This window comes from Bos mutus, chromosome 2 (assembly GCF_027580195.1).
Source record: "Bos mutus isolate GX-2022 chromosome 2, NWIPB_WYAK_1.1, whole genome shotgun sequence".
Lineage (NCBI taxonomy): Eukaryota > Metazoa > Chordata > Mammalia > Artiodactyla > Bovidae > Bos > Bos mutus.
In genome coordinates, this window is record NC_091618.1 from 2453054 (window position 1) to 2467883 (window position 14830).

The following is a 14830-nucleotide window of genomic DNA, read 5'->3' on the forward strand; positions in this document are numbered from 1 at the left end:
AAGGATGCACAAGAAAGGGGGAGGGGAGGTATCCTAGGAGCTGGGGAGGAAAGGGGGGGAAGTCAGGAGGTGCTCAAGGGAACCCTTGATCAGGAAGAAGCCCGGGAGGAAGGAGGCCTGGAGGTGGCTAAGAGGATGAGCATCCAATGGCACCTTCCGGCTGTGTGCTTTTCTGGGATGCAGTTCCCTCTGTGACCCCAAATCTCAGTAAAAGCCTGTGTTGCTCAGATGAGTGGTGCCTTGGGAAGAATTTAAAGGAAGATGAGCTGCTTCTGAGTCCAGGTGGGGCTAGAGAGACAAGGACAGCTGCAGGAGGCGAGTTCGAGATACACACCCCTGGGAATCCTTAATGATTCAGTCCGGGTGAGGACACCATGGGTCCCCATGGTGGGGACTCACTGAAGGGAGCAGTGACCCCCACACGGCTAGAGGAATTTGGTGTTTCCATTATTCCACCAGGTTCCCCATTTCCTTCAAGGGAAAAGAATATTAAGGAAAAAAACAGGAAGGACACCAACAATGAAGTGGCTTGTTCCTCTTAGAGGTGGGTGTTCAGGGGAAGTGAGCCCGAGCCTTGGCCTCAGCTGAGTTCTGGGTTCCAGTGCCAGACCTTCCTCTGCGTCTATAAAGTGGGCAGGACAGTCACTGCCTTCATCCAGGTGTCGACAGATGACACAAGATAACAGACTTCAAATCTTGGCTCTGATTGATGCACTTTTGACTTCGTTCACAGCAGGTGAGGGGAAGGGAAGGCACAAGCCCAATGCCAAGAGCAGGGACCCTGTGAGTGTGAAACCCGGGTGACTGCACAGGTCACGAGGCCCGGCAGCCAACCCTCCCCCCATGCAAACTCACTTCTGGCTTAATGCTCTGCTTTAATCTTGACAGCTTGAAATCCGTCATTTTTGAACAAGGGACCTTGCACTTTCATTGTGCACTGGGCTCTGCAAATTAGATTATGTAGCACGTGTGTGTGCACGCGTGTATGAGAGAGAGACAGAGAGAGAAGGATGCTGCTGTGAGTGATCAGCAGAGACATGAAGTGATGGTCTCATCAACGAAGCGATGCTAATTGATGGTAACACCCACCCTATGGGACCAAGCCAGCACCACACACCAGCAAGCTGAGACATCACCTAACAATAGCCCCCTCAGTTCTAATCATTAACAACCAAAACAACCCCTCCTAGACTTTGGGCTGGTACCCAAACACCCCACTCCCGCAGGCTGAGGCCCAACGCCCGGCCGTGCCAGGTGTGGGCTCCCTGCGAATCTTCCCGAGGACTCAACCAGCGCCGGAGGCTGTTTGCTGGTTTCTGAACAAGAGGCTCGCAATGTTCTCGCTCCCGCAAGCGCTGCCTGAACTACCTGTGGGCAGCCCAAATGCTGAGCTCACCACTGGACGAGATGGTGAGCTCCCTGAGGGCAGGAGCTGGGCCGGCATCTCCTCGGTGTTGCTGAGGCTGGTTGCTGCGCTTGGAACTCAGTGGGTGCTTGGGAAACACACACTGGCGTCACGCATGTTGTTCCACAGACACTTATCATCTGACAGTGGTGGCGGCCACAGGCAAGAGGAACGTAAGACAAAGGAATACAGAGAAGTCTGCAGTCTGAGGACGTCCCTGCTGGTCCGGAGGCTAAGACTCGCACTCCCAGTGCAGCAGGCTCGGGGTGATCCCTGGTCAGGGAACTAGATTCCACGTGCCACAGCTGAGAGTTCGCTCGCCACAGCTAAAGATCCTGTGAGTCGCAGCTAGGACCTGGCACAGCCTAAATGAATAAATTTTTTTTTTAATTAAGAAAAAAATTACAGTCTGAGCAAGTATTTGGACTCTTACTAGCAGAGGCTGTGCCTTCTGCAGTCTGGGACTCACTGCTGAGAAGTGGGAACAAGGAAGGGCTTCTCCTTCTAAATTCACTTCTACGTTGCTGCTTCAGTGTTCAACGCCTGCTCCAAACAGGGCATTTGGTGAAGAGGAGTGAGAGGCCCCTGACAGCGTCAGCAGACCCTGGCCCTGATCCCACTCAGCTCAGTGCCCTTGGCCAGACTACTCCCTCCCTGGACCTCACGTCCCCTCCATCAGGCGAGCTTACTGGATTAGGGCTGCATTGGCTGTCCAATACGGCAGCCGCTCACTTGAAATGCCACTAGTGAGACTGAGACACTGAATTTAAGATTTTGTTTGTTTTTAATTAACATGAATTTTAAAACTGATATACAATCAGTCATTGGAGAATTAGAATCATTTGGAACAAACAAACTTCAGGTTTTGGTTTTGACACAGAGGTTTTAGAATTTATTTTTGTTCACCGCCCCCCTCAAAAAAAAACCTTCAAAAAAAAAAATATCGGACTTTCTGAGTACAGGTGTTATCTTAAATGGCTGAATTATAAATAATGTCTCTGGTCAGGGTCACAGCTAGAGTTGGAGCTGATGTCCCACCTTCATTGTAAATTTGATAAAAATCTAAACACAGATGAAATGTTTCTGAAGAAATTTTAGCATTTGAAGAGGTGCGATAGTGTAAAATACAGATTTTGAAGACTTAGTATGAAGAAAGAACACAAAGTATCTCATTAACACTTTTTGCATTGATAAGATAATAGGATGAGCCAACAAAGGCCCGTCTAGTCAAGGCTATGGTTTTTCCTGTGGTCATGTATGGATGTGAGAGTTGGACTGTGAAGAAGGCTGAGCACCGAAGAATTGATGCTTTTGAACTGTGGTGTCGGAGAAGACTCTTGAGAGTCCCTTGGACTGCAAGGAGATCCAACCAGTCCATTCTGAAGGAGATCAGCCCTGGGATTTCTTTGGAAGGAATGATGCTAAAGCTGAAACTCCAGTACCTTGGCCACCTCATGCGAAGAGTTGACTCATTGGAAAAGACTCTGATGCTGGGAGGGATTGGGGGCAGGAGGAGAAGGGGACGACAGAGGATGAGACAGCTGGATGGCATCACTGACTCGATGGAGGTGAGTCTGAGTGAACTCCGGGAGTTGGTGATGGACAGGGAGGCCTGGCATGCTGCGATTCATGGAGTCGCAAAGAGTCAGATATGACCGAGCGACTGAACTGAACTGAACTGAACTGAACTTTGGCCACCTGATGCGAAGAGCTGACTCATTGGAAAAGACCCTGATGCTGGGAAAGATTGAGGGCAGGAGGACAAGGGGATGACAGAGGATGAGATGGTTGGATGGCATCACCAACTCAATGGACATGAGTTTGGGTGGACTCCATAACTTAGTAACGGACAGGGAGGCCTGGCGTGCTGTGGTTCATGGGGTCGCAAAGAGTTGGACATGACTGAGCGACTGAATTGAACTGAATGAGTTAAAAGACATTATGAAAATTAATTTCACCTGTTTCTCGGTTCCATTTTTAATGTGGGCACTAGAAAACTTAAAAGTTACATCTGTAGCTCAGAGCCTCCTTCTACCGGACAACACTGGATTAGGGAATCTCTAAAAGTACTTCCTTTTAAAAAATATTCTGACATTCGACAATGCAACAGTGCTGGGTAATTACTGAATTTTAGGTTTGCTTCTTCAGCATCGCAGTTCTTATCGCGTTCTTAGGTTTGTACCTCGACGTTCCAAAGGAAAACTGCCTCCTCTACACTCATCTCCAACTATAGGGATGGGCATATGACCAGGCCTGGCCAATCAGAAAAGAGCACCCTCCCTTTGACCACAGTGATTGGCTCAGATATGACACATGACCACCAGGCAGCATCAATGAGACGCCCGTTTGATTGCAAGATTGACAGCGAGTCTGGCGTCCTCCCTGGGATTATGGAGGGCGTAAAATGGAAGCCTAGGTCTGAAGGCAGCCCTCCTGCCCCTCAGGAGAGACCAGCCTGCCTTACAAGGAAGGCAGCACAAAGAAAGGAGGACCAGAGAGAGGCCGAGTCTTGCATCGCAAGTCAGGATCTATCCCTGGGAAAAAACAATTCCTTTTTGCTTAAAGCAGTTTGGATCGTAATTCTGACCCTGGAATCATGAACACCACCTAGACAGTTGATGATTCCCCTTAACTCAGGCTCAAGTGACTGTCTTCTAAAACTGCTGGGCTAGGGACTCCCCAGGTGGCCCTCTGGTTGGGAGTCTGCCTACCAGAGAAGGGTACCTGGGTTCAGTCGGGGAAGATTCCACTTGCTGCGGGCCTGCTGAACCCTTGCACCGCAACTGCCGAACCCAGGCTCTAGAGCCTGCCAGCCCCAACTGCTGAGACCCAGCCTCCCAGAGCCATGCTCCACGACAAGAGACCCCACCTCAATGAGAAGCCCACACACCACAGCTAGAGTAGCCCATGCAGAAGGAGGACCCTATGCAGCCTAAAATGAAATAAAATAAATACATGATAAAGTTTTTTAAAAATAAATAAAACCATGGGATGCCGTCCTCAGTTCAGTTCAGTTCAGTCTCTCAGTCATGTCCAACTCTTTGTGACCCATGGACTGCAGCACGCCAGGCTTCCCTGTTCATCACCAACTCCTGGAGTTTGCTCAAACTCGTGTCCATCAAATCAGTGATGCCATCCAACCATCTCATCCTCTGTCGTCCCCTTCTCCTCCTGCCTTCAATCTTTCCCAGCATCAGGGTCTTTTCTAATGAGTCAGCTCTTCACATCAGGTGGCCAAAGAATTGGAGTTTCAGCTTCAACATCACTCCTTCCATTGAACACTCAGGACTGATCTCCTTTAAGATGGACTGGTTGGATCTCCTTGCAGTCCAAGGGACTCTCAAGAGTCTTCTCCAACACCACAGTTAAAAAGCATCAATTCTTTGGTGCTGAGCTTTCTTTGTAGTCCAACTCTCACATCCATACATGACTACTGGAAAAACCATAGCTTTGACTAGACGGACCCTTGTTGTCAAAGTAATGTCTCTGCTTTTTAATATGCTGTCTAGGTTGGTCATAACTTTCCTGCCAAGGAGCAAGCATCTTTTAATTCCATGGCTGCAGTTACCATCTGCAGTGATTTTGGAGCCCCCCCCAAATAAAGTCAGCCACTGTTTCCCCATCTATCTGCCATGAAGTGATGGGACCAGATAACAAGATCTTAGTTTACTGAATGTCGAGTTTTAAGCCAACTTTTTCACTCTCTTCTTTCACTTTCATCAAGAGGCTCCTTAGTTGAGGCTGTCCTCAATCCTCTCCCAAACCCTGCCTTCTCATACTTGCAGCCTCTTCTCTCCTGGCCACTCTCTCACCTTCCCGTCAGCTGGAATAACTTGTAGTGACAGGAACCAGTCCCACTTGTCTTCCTGCATTTTCACATCCCTGCATTTCCCACTGCTTGGGAGATCTCCTCTCTCTCAGTCTCCACCCCCACTCTACCCCCTGCCTCCTAGGCTCTGGCAAACTCTTCATCTTTCAGGTCTGAGCTACTCTTATCAAGGTCACTGATGACCTCTGTGTTGCCAAACCCAGTGGTCACTTCTCTGTCTACCTCTTATGCAACTTTGACCACATTCCACACAACTGTTCCCATCTTCTTGAAACTTTTCTCTTGGCTTCTGTGATACCTTATTCTCCTCCTCCTACGTCACTGACCACTCCTCAATCTCTTCATTCGTTCCTTTATTCTTTCATGCTCTCCTTCAACAAATATTTACTCAGCCTACTACTTGCTGAGCCCTATGCCAGGTCCTAGGCAGTCACAGAACAAAGCCCTGCCCCGTGGAGTTTATATTCTAGGGCAACTCTCCTTTATTGATTCTCCACTTCTGCTCAATCTCCAAATATTGGTCGTGTGTGTGTGTGTGTGTGTGTGTATTAGTTGCTCAGTCGTGTCCGATTCTTTGTGACCCTTAGACTATAGCCTGCCACCAGGTTCCTTGTCCATGGGATTTCCCAGGCAAGAATACTGGAGTAGGTTGCCATTCCCTTCTCCAGGGGATCTTCCCGACCCAGGGATCGAACCCCAATCTCCTGCGTTGTAGGCAGATTCTTTACCGTCTGAGCCACCAGGGATCTCTTGTCATTTCCATCTTATCCAGTCTTGTGGCTTTAAATTCCATCAATGTGTTGCTGACTCCCAAATATTTATCCCTAGCCCTGGCTATTTGCCCTGAACTCCAGACTAATACATCCAACTACCTACTTGATTTACACTTAGATATCTACAGATTGCCTCAAGATTAATGTGTCGAAAACAGAAATGTTTATTCCTCAGCTCTCAGCCAGAACCTGTTTCTCCACCACAGTCAATGGCACCATCACCTACCCAGTTGCTAAAGAAGCCTAGGAGTCATTTTGATTCCTATCTTTTCTTCTCACCCTGCTCCCCATCTAGCTCTACCTCCAGAATGGACTCTGGAACTGCCCACTTTTCTCCATTTCCTCTCCTATTCCAGGTCACCCTCCTCCATCCCTGGACCAGTATTGTGATGACCTCTTCACTGGTTTTCCTGTATCCACTCTTACCCATCACCCTCATCTCCCCTTCTTCAGCCTGCAGCCGGAGCGATCTTTTAAAAATGTAAATCAGATCACATCATTCCTCTTCTTAAAACCTTCCATCAAACAGCATGGGAGAAGACATTTGCAACATTTATGAAAGACAATGGATTAGTAACTCGAACATATAAACAAAGAAATTAAAAAAAAAGAGAGAGCCTTGTCAAAAAAATGGACAAGGGATATGAACAGCCAATTCACAAGAAACTCTAAGAGCTAATAAACACAAAATTACATGTTTAACCTCACTTGTAATCCTGAAAACACAAATTAAAGCGAGTTACCATTTTACACCCAAAACACTGTCAAAATTTTAAAAGGCTGACAATATCAACAGTTGGCAAGGATATAAAGAAGTGGGAACTTTCAGATGCTGTTTATGGGAATATAAATTAGGATGCCAACTTTAAACAGCCATCTGGTAACTTCTTATAATGTTAGAAATGCACAAACCCATTAATTCTCCCATTTCAAAATCAGTTGAAATAGTAAAAACCAGGATGAAACCTAAATGTCTATCAATATGAGAATGAATAAATAAAATATGATATTCATGTGCCCAAATAATTCTATATAGCGCTGAAAACAAATTAGCTAAGTTCACTCAACATCTCTCAAGCATTTTTGGATGAAAAAAGGCACCCATAAAATTTGCTCAGGTGCTCAGTCGTGTCCAACTCTTTTCAACCCCATGGACTGTAACCCACCAGACCCCTCCATCTGTGGGATTCTCCAGACAAGAATACTGGAGTGGGTTGCCGTTTCCTTAGCCAGGGGATCTTCCCGACCCAGGGACTGAACCCACATCTCCTGCATTGGCAGGTGGATTCTTTACCACTGAGCTGTGGCGGAAGGCATAAAAAGACTGCATGCTTCCATTTACGAAGATTTAAAAATTTAAACTTCAAGAGAAAAATGGTTTCCCATTCCCCTAACAGTGAATTCCTACCCAGGACCACAAGGCCTGTGTCCTCTGTCTCTTGCCTCTCTAATTCCATCTCATCCCACTTGCTTAGCTCCAGCATAGACAAGGGATATGTCCAAAGAGAATGCTGTTTTCAAGCATTCTTCAAGCACTGCATTTTCGTGCCCACCTTAGAGCCCTTCCATAAACTGTTCCCTCTCGCTGGCACTCCCCCTAAAGCAGGCTCCTCACCTCCAGACACTGTGTTTACCTATTTGTTTATACCTCTGTCTGACCCCATCAGACCGTGATCTCCAAAAGAGTAAGAAGCTTGCTTCTGTTGTTCACTGGTATATCATGAATGCATGGCATTTTGTAGGTGTTCAATAAATGCTTGTTGAATGAGTCATTGTGAATTCCTTTGGGAAGTCTTTCCTGCATTCCTAGACCAAGAAACATTCCTTCACTTTGCCCTTCAACAGCTTCCTGCTTGGCCCGCTCAGCTTTTCCCATTATGACTCAGCATCTCTTGATCTGGGTTCTAGACTGGCTGTCAGGGGAACCTGTGAACATCCTAAACTCTGGATCAAATTTCATATGCATGTGCTTATTACATCTTCTGGGAGAAGGTTCTTTGCTTCCATCATACTCTTTAAAGGGTCTATGCCACAAACGCACAGGAAAGTCTTCACAACACGGGTGTCTCACTCGCATTACCGTTTGACCAGGTCCTCCAGATTGTTGGCTGCTTGAGGGCAAGTCAACCACTGTTTTCCCAAACGCCAGAGAAGGGCCTGATGTGTAATAGATGAATTTCAGTGAAACCTTGAGTGAATGAATAAAGGAATAAATGCATGTTTTCAGAGTCTGGGTGGTTGTGGTTAGTTGCTAAGTCGTGTCCTAGTCTCTGCAACGCCAGGGACTGCAGCCAAACTCCTTGTCCTCCACTATCTCCCAGCTGCTGCTGCTGCTGCTAAGTCATTTCAGTCGTGTCCGACTCTGCGCGACCCCATAGAGGGCAGCCTACCAGGCTCCCACGTCCCTGGGATTCTCCAGGCAAGAACACTGGAGTGGGTTGCCATTTTCTTCTCCAACTATCTCCCAGAGTTCACTCAAATTCAGGTATGTGAGTTGGTGATATTATCTAACCATCTCATCCTCTGACACTCCCTTCTTTTGCCTTCAGTCTCTCCCAGCATCAGGATCTTTTCCAAAAAGTCAGCTCTTTGCATCAGGTGGTCAAAGTATTGGAGTTTCAGCTTCAGTATCAGTCCTTCCAATGAATAGTCAGGATTGATTTCCTTTAGGATTGACTGGATCTCCTTGCTGTCCAAGGGACTCTCAAGAGTCTTCTCCAGCATCACAATTTGAAAGCATCACTCTTCAGTGCTCAGCCTTCTTTACAGTCCAACTCTCACGTTTGTACATGACTACTGGAAAATCATTAGCTTTGGCTATACGGATCTTTGTCTTCAAAATGATGTCTCTGCTTTTTAATATGCTGTCTAGGTTTGTCACAGCTTTCCTTCCAAGGAGCAAGCATCTTTTAATTTTATGACCGTGGTTACTATCCACAGTGATTTTGGAGCCCAAGAAAAGAAAATCTGTCACTGCTTCCACATTTTCTGCTTCTATTTGCCATGAAGTGATGGGACTTGGTGCCAGGATCTTGATTTTTTTAAGACTGAGTTTTAAGCCAACTTTCTCACGCTTCTCTTTCATCTTCATCAAGAGGCTCTTTAGTTCCTCTTCACTTCCTGCCATTACAGCAGTATCATCTGCAAATCTAAGGTTGTTGATAGGTACCGGGTCCGTATCCACTCCCAGTCCCTTTGGGAGGCTGGACCTTGGTTCTGGGACAGAGAAGAGACAGAACGCTGGCCCCAGAGCTGGGCAGGTGAGCCTCTCAGGACAGCATCCTGGCCTGGCCTCTCCTCTTGCTCACCTGGGCCCAACCACGCTGATCCGTTACAGGTTTTTCCATCCTTGACCCGGAGCTGGCTGCACCCTCCTCTCTCCTCCTCACCCCGCAAGATGAACCAGCTTTGGTACCAAGGGTGTTGCAGCCAAGGCCAAGGCAATCGCCAAGCTCAGGCAGCCCCATGGAAACCCCACAACAAGGCACCAAAACAGAGACCAAACCCAGCCCAGAAAACTCCAGGGGTGAGGAGGGGCGCCTCTCCACCAACGACTTAGGAATCCAGGCATTCCGGTGGGGCCACCTGGGCCAGGGCTGTGGGATGCCCGCCTCCCTCCATATAAAGAAACCCCACGCTCCAACGCCCGTGCCGTCCTCTCGGGGGCCAGGGTCCTTCCCCAGGGCCGCCCGCACACCCCCCAGGTACGCATTTCCCTGAGAAGTTCATGAATGAAGTCCAGGCAGGCTGGGTCCTCAGGTCATCAGGAGGAATATTTAATGCTGTTGGCTCCATTGACTGAGGTCAACCGTGTGCCAGGCCTTGGGTGACATGACCTACATTTTGAAAAATTTAATCCTCACTATGTCTGTATCAGCCCCATTTGACAGAAGAGGAAACTGAGGCAGAAAAGGCCAAGTGGTTGGCCCAAGGCCCCTTGGCCAATGAGTGGCTAAGGCGAGATTCAAACAGGTCATGTGAGTCCTGTGACCTTCAGCTAAACCCTAGAGCTGCCGTCTCTAAATCTGGTCACTTGGGGCTACACCTGATTACACTCAGGCCTCCCAGCAGCCCTGGCTAGGGGAATCACCATCATTTCCCTTATTTTATTCTATTTTTTTAATTAATTTTTATTTTATTTTGGAGTATAATTGATTTTGGCTTCCCTGGTGGCTCAGTGGTAGAGAACCTGCCAAATGCAGGAGACACAGGTTCAATCCGTGGGTCAGGAAGATCCTCTGGAGAGGAAATGGCAACCCCCTCCAGTATCCTTGCCTGGGAAATCCAGTGGACAGAGGAGCCTGGCGGACGACAGTGAGTGGGGTCGCAAAAGAGCTGGACATGACTGAGCGACTCAACAGCAGCCCTGGCTGATTTACCACGTGCTCGTCTCAGGTGTACCGCCAAGCGATTCAGTTTCACGTGTACAGACATCCCTTCTTTTCAGAGTCTTTTCCCACGTAGGTTGTTGTAGAGTGTTGAGTACGGGAGGTCCGTGTTGATGGCGGATTTTATATACAGGAGTGCATCTATTAATGCCAAACTCCTAAGTTATCCCTTCCCCCAACATTTCCCTTTTGGCCACCGTACGTTGGGCTCCGAACTCCGTGAGACTGTTTCTGCTTTGTAAGTCAGTCCATTCGTATCATTTTCTTTAGAGTCTGCGTGTACAAGTGGCATCGTATGGTGTTTGTCTTTGTCAGGCTTGCTTCACTCGGTGCGATAACCTCTGGGCCCATTCACGCTGCTGCAAATGCGTTATTATTCCATTTTCGCACTCTCATCCAGGTTTATCCAACACAGTCCTTTCACTCTCCACAACAGTGCAAACACAACATTAGCCAAAATGCCACAAAGTTACAACACTGTCAAACAGAAAATGTGTAGTCCTGACTATGATGAAAGTCAAAAAAGCAATGTACATGTTGTCAAGGGAACCAGCAAGACCGCCATGAGTATCAGCCAAACAGGGGGTTCTGGGAGGAGCCTGCAGAGCTGGCCTTCACCCTGCTCATCAACGTCAGAGAGAGGGAGATGTGGGGGTGTGTGTGTAACCCCTCATAATAACATGTAAAAAGGGATGCATTTTTAGCAACTAACAGTGAGTATTTGACCCTAGAGGTCAAAAGAGGACTCGAGCAGGAATGGCAGCTGCACAGAAGTACACCCTTTCCTGCCGGACCCTGCGGGCCAACAAGCAAGGGCATGAGCAGTGGAATGGAAAAACATGCTCTCGGGCTCATCCCTGCTGGCTTTGCCACTGACTTACCTCTCAGGAAATGGAAACGTGTGAGCTTTCCAGACAGAAAATTTAAGGGCACCTTTGTAAGTAAATCCCGCAGCGGCCGTGCCCGCCCGGCCCCCGTTTGTCCGGCCTCCACCCACGTGCGTGTGTCTGTGCTCCCCCCGGGAGAGGCTGGTGCGCAGGACCGTCTCCCCAGAGGCTGGAGAGCCTGGAGAACTAACCCTGTTGTCTGCACAGCAATGTGCTTCGTTGCTCAGTCGTGTCTGACTCTTTGTGACGCCGTGGACTGTAGCCCTCCAGGCTCCTCTGTCCGTGGGATTCTCCTGGCAAGAACACTGGAGCGGGTAGCCATGCCCTCCTCCAGGGGATCTTCCCCACCCAGGGATCGAACCCGAGTTTGCTGCACTGGCAGGTGGATCCTGTACCAGCTGAGCCACCAGGGAAGCACAACAATCAGCACTTGGCCCGCACGTGCTCAGGGATTTCTCTCCACAGCCACTGTGAGGGCGGCATCACACTCCCGTTTTATAGGTTAAAGAGCTCGAAGCCCAGAGAGGGCACGTGAGGCGTCACCCAGGAACAAGGAGCAGAGCAGGGGTCACTTGAGACCCCTCGCCCTTCTCTCCAGCCTGTGCCCGTGTGTCAGGATCTGGCCTTAGAGCAGCCATGGGTCAGGGATGAGATGAAGGCTTATCGAGGGTGTGTCCCCAGTCCACAGGCTGATGGTCAGGGAGCAGCATGTGGACCCTCGTTTAGAGGGAAGTGAAACGGAAACAGACGTTCCCCCGGATGTGCTCAGAGGTCTCGGCCAGATAACCAGGCCCGGAGGACTTCTGAGAGCCGCACGGCGGCCCCAGACGGGCTCTGACGGGAAACTGGGCAGAGAACCAGGGGCCCCGCCCAGGGATGGCCAGACAGGCTCAAGCCCAGGCTCAGGCGGCCCCAGGAACTAGCAGTGGGCCCCTGCCTGCCCTCCCGCTCACCCCTTCTGCTGGGACATAGGCACGTTGCCGGGGAAGCCGCATGCCAGGTAATGGGCTGGGAGGGCAGACCTCTCTCTGGTCTGGGCCTGGTGCGGGGGTGCCCGGCGCAGGGGTGCCCGGCCCGGCCCTGCCAGGCCCTCACCAGACAGCCAAGCACAAGGCCCCTCTCAGGCAGGCAGACAATCAGCCCTTTCAGTCCCAGGGCAGCCTGGCCAGCGTTCCCCGCACCTCTGTTTCTCCCTAGCTCCTGTGAGTGAATCACTAGGAGTTAATGACTCTGGGAACAGTGAGCGAGGAGCTGGTTCAAGTTCTTGAGTGGACAGAAAGCTGGGTCTGCTGATGAAGATCCATGCTGTGGATCCCCCAGGGTCACAGAGCCACAAACAGAGAGTCACAGAATCGACACCATGGAAGGGTAGGGCCGGAGCATCACAGATAGTTCGAGATTTACAAGTTGTTCTGATCACAGAACCATCAAAAGCCAATGTCCCAGAACCATCGATTATTGGAAGCCCAGAATGACCACCTTGGGGAACCAGAGACTTCCAGGACCTTCAACCCATTAGTTGTCAGAACCCAGCTTTTTTTATAAAAACATAATTTTATTTATTTACTTAGGGCTGTGCTGGGTCTTCATGGTTGCACAGGCTTTTTGTCTAGTTGCGGCAAGCAGTGGGGTTGGGAGAGAGGGCTCCTCTCCAGCCACAGTGCAGGGCTCTCCTGTTGCCATGGCTTCTCTTGCTATGGAGCACGTTCTCTGGGCACGGGGGCCGCAGCGGCTGTGGGACGTGGGCTCGGAAGTTGCAGCCCCTGCGCTCTCGAGCACAGGCTCAGCACTACTGGCACACGGGCCGAGTTGATCCGTGGCATATGAGATCTTCCCAGTCCAGGGATCGAACCCGTGTCTCTTGCATTGTCAGGCGGACTCTACCACTGAGCCACCAGGGAAGACCCAGAACCCAGGTCTTCAGAGCAGGAAAAGGCTGTGCTGTCTGAAGCTTCATTTTGCAGGTGGGGAAATTAAGTTCACTGATCATGGTCACAGATCTAGGGCTGGGACCCAGACCTCACCACTTCCCATCCTAGCTCCTTGCCCAGGGAAGTGGCAGCCTGAGCTCCTGGACACTTGGCCCCTGGGAATTGGTCTGGCCTCATTCTGGGAGATCATCTGACACTGTCAGGGCACCTATGGTCGAGCCCTTCTGTTGTGTCAAGATCTGAGGCTTTGTGAGCTCTAGGGTCAGGATGATGTGTTTGGCAAGTCTGGGCAGGCTTGGACTCTCTTAACCAATCCCTCAGTCCCCTGCCTAATACGGGAGAATTGTGCACCCTCATGATTTTGCCTGGGATGATGCCCAGTGGTGATCATGCAGGGGAGAGAGCCGGTCCTCCTAGGTTTTCAGACTGGGTTGCCACTGCCTCATCGGAGTCACTTCAGTTCATTGTCAAGCCATACAGGGTAATCCTGTCTCACTTCCCCATTATATGCTAGGCTCAGAGAAGTTGCTAAAATAATAAAGACTCTGTGCCCACCTTTGAGGCCCTCATAGTCCACGGAGATAGTCACATGTATTTTTGATTATATGTCAAGGCAGAATGTGATAGCAATAATCACAAAAGAGGCAGAAACTTAGAAAAGCTTTTTGAGAGAGGGGTAACATCTAACAGGAGCCTTTTAGAGAGCTTTTCCTTATGTCAGTTCCTGACTTCTGCATCAGACTATGATGCAGGAACAAGAATTAGGCTTACCTTGCCACCCTAAACAGCTAGAGAACCGACCAAAATATACGAAACAACTGCTTTCAAGCAATGAAAAGCAAGTGTGGCAGAATGTGATCCATGAGAGAAGAGAGATAAATATAATGGGGGTTGGGGGAGAGGGCTGATTGTCCTGGTTTTCCGCCTGGAGTCATACTCCAGACCATGGTCCAAGGAGAGGGAATCCCAAGAAGAACATACCAATCTTGCTGAGCTGAGCATTTGGAGTTTGGTGTCCAGAGACACAGCTAGAAGTTGTATGGCAAAGTTCCAGAAAGGAGGGAGCTGGGGAGCAAACGAGCTCCAGAAATCTGCATAGGACCTTCTAGAGTTGTTGTTGAGTACTAGAGTAAAAGTCCCTGAGACACAGCAAAGACAAATTGAACAATTCCCAGAGCTCACACAGGTCAGAAAACATTTGAGTTGCGACCAGCCAGAGTGATGAAAACTCAGTAAAAACCTCAAATATTCAGTGGAAAGTTCACAGAAGTCACATGTTAGCCATGGGCTAAGCCATCCCTAGAGTGAAGGCTAGTCCAGACCAGCCACAGCAAAGTTTGAAAACAGGCTTCAAAGGGATAAAGATAGTGTGCAAGTAACCTAGCCGCGTGTTACAACAAAGCCCAACATTATTTAAAAGACAACAAAACTGAGACACTCAACTATGTAACAGCCATCATGTCCAGCGTCCAGTCAGAAACTGCTGGATATGCCCCAAAGCAGGAGATTGTGGCCCATAGACAGCAGAAAAATCAATCCATAAAAATGGGCCCAGAGATGATGGAGCTAGATACAAAGGTGTTAAAGAGTTATTATAGTTACAAATATTTTAAATAT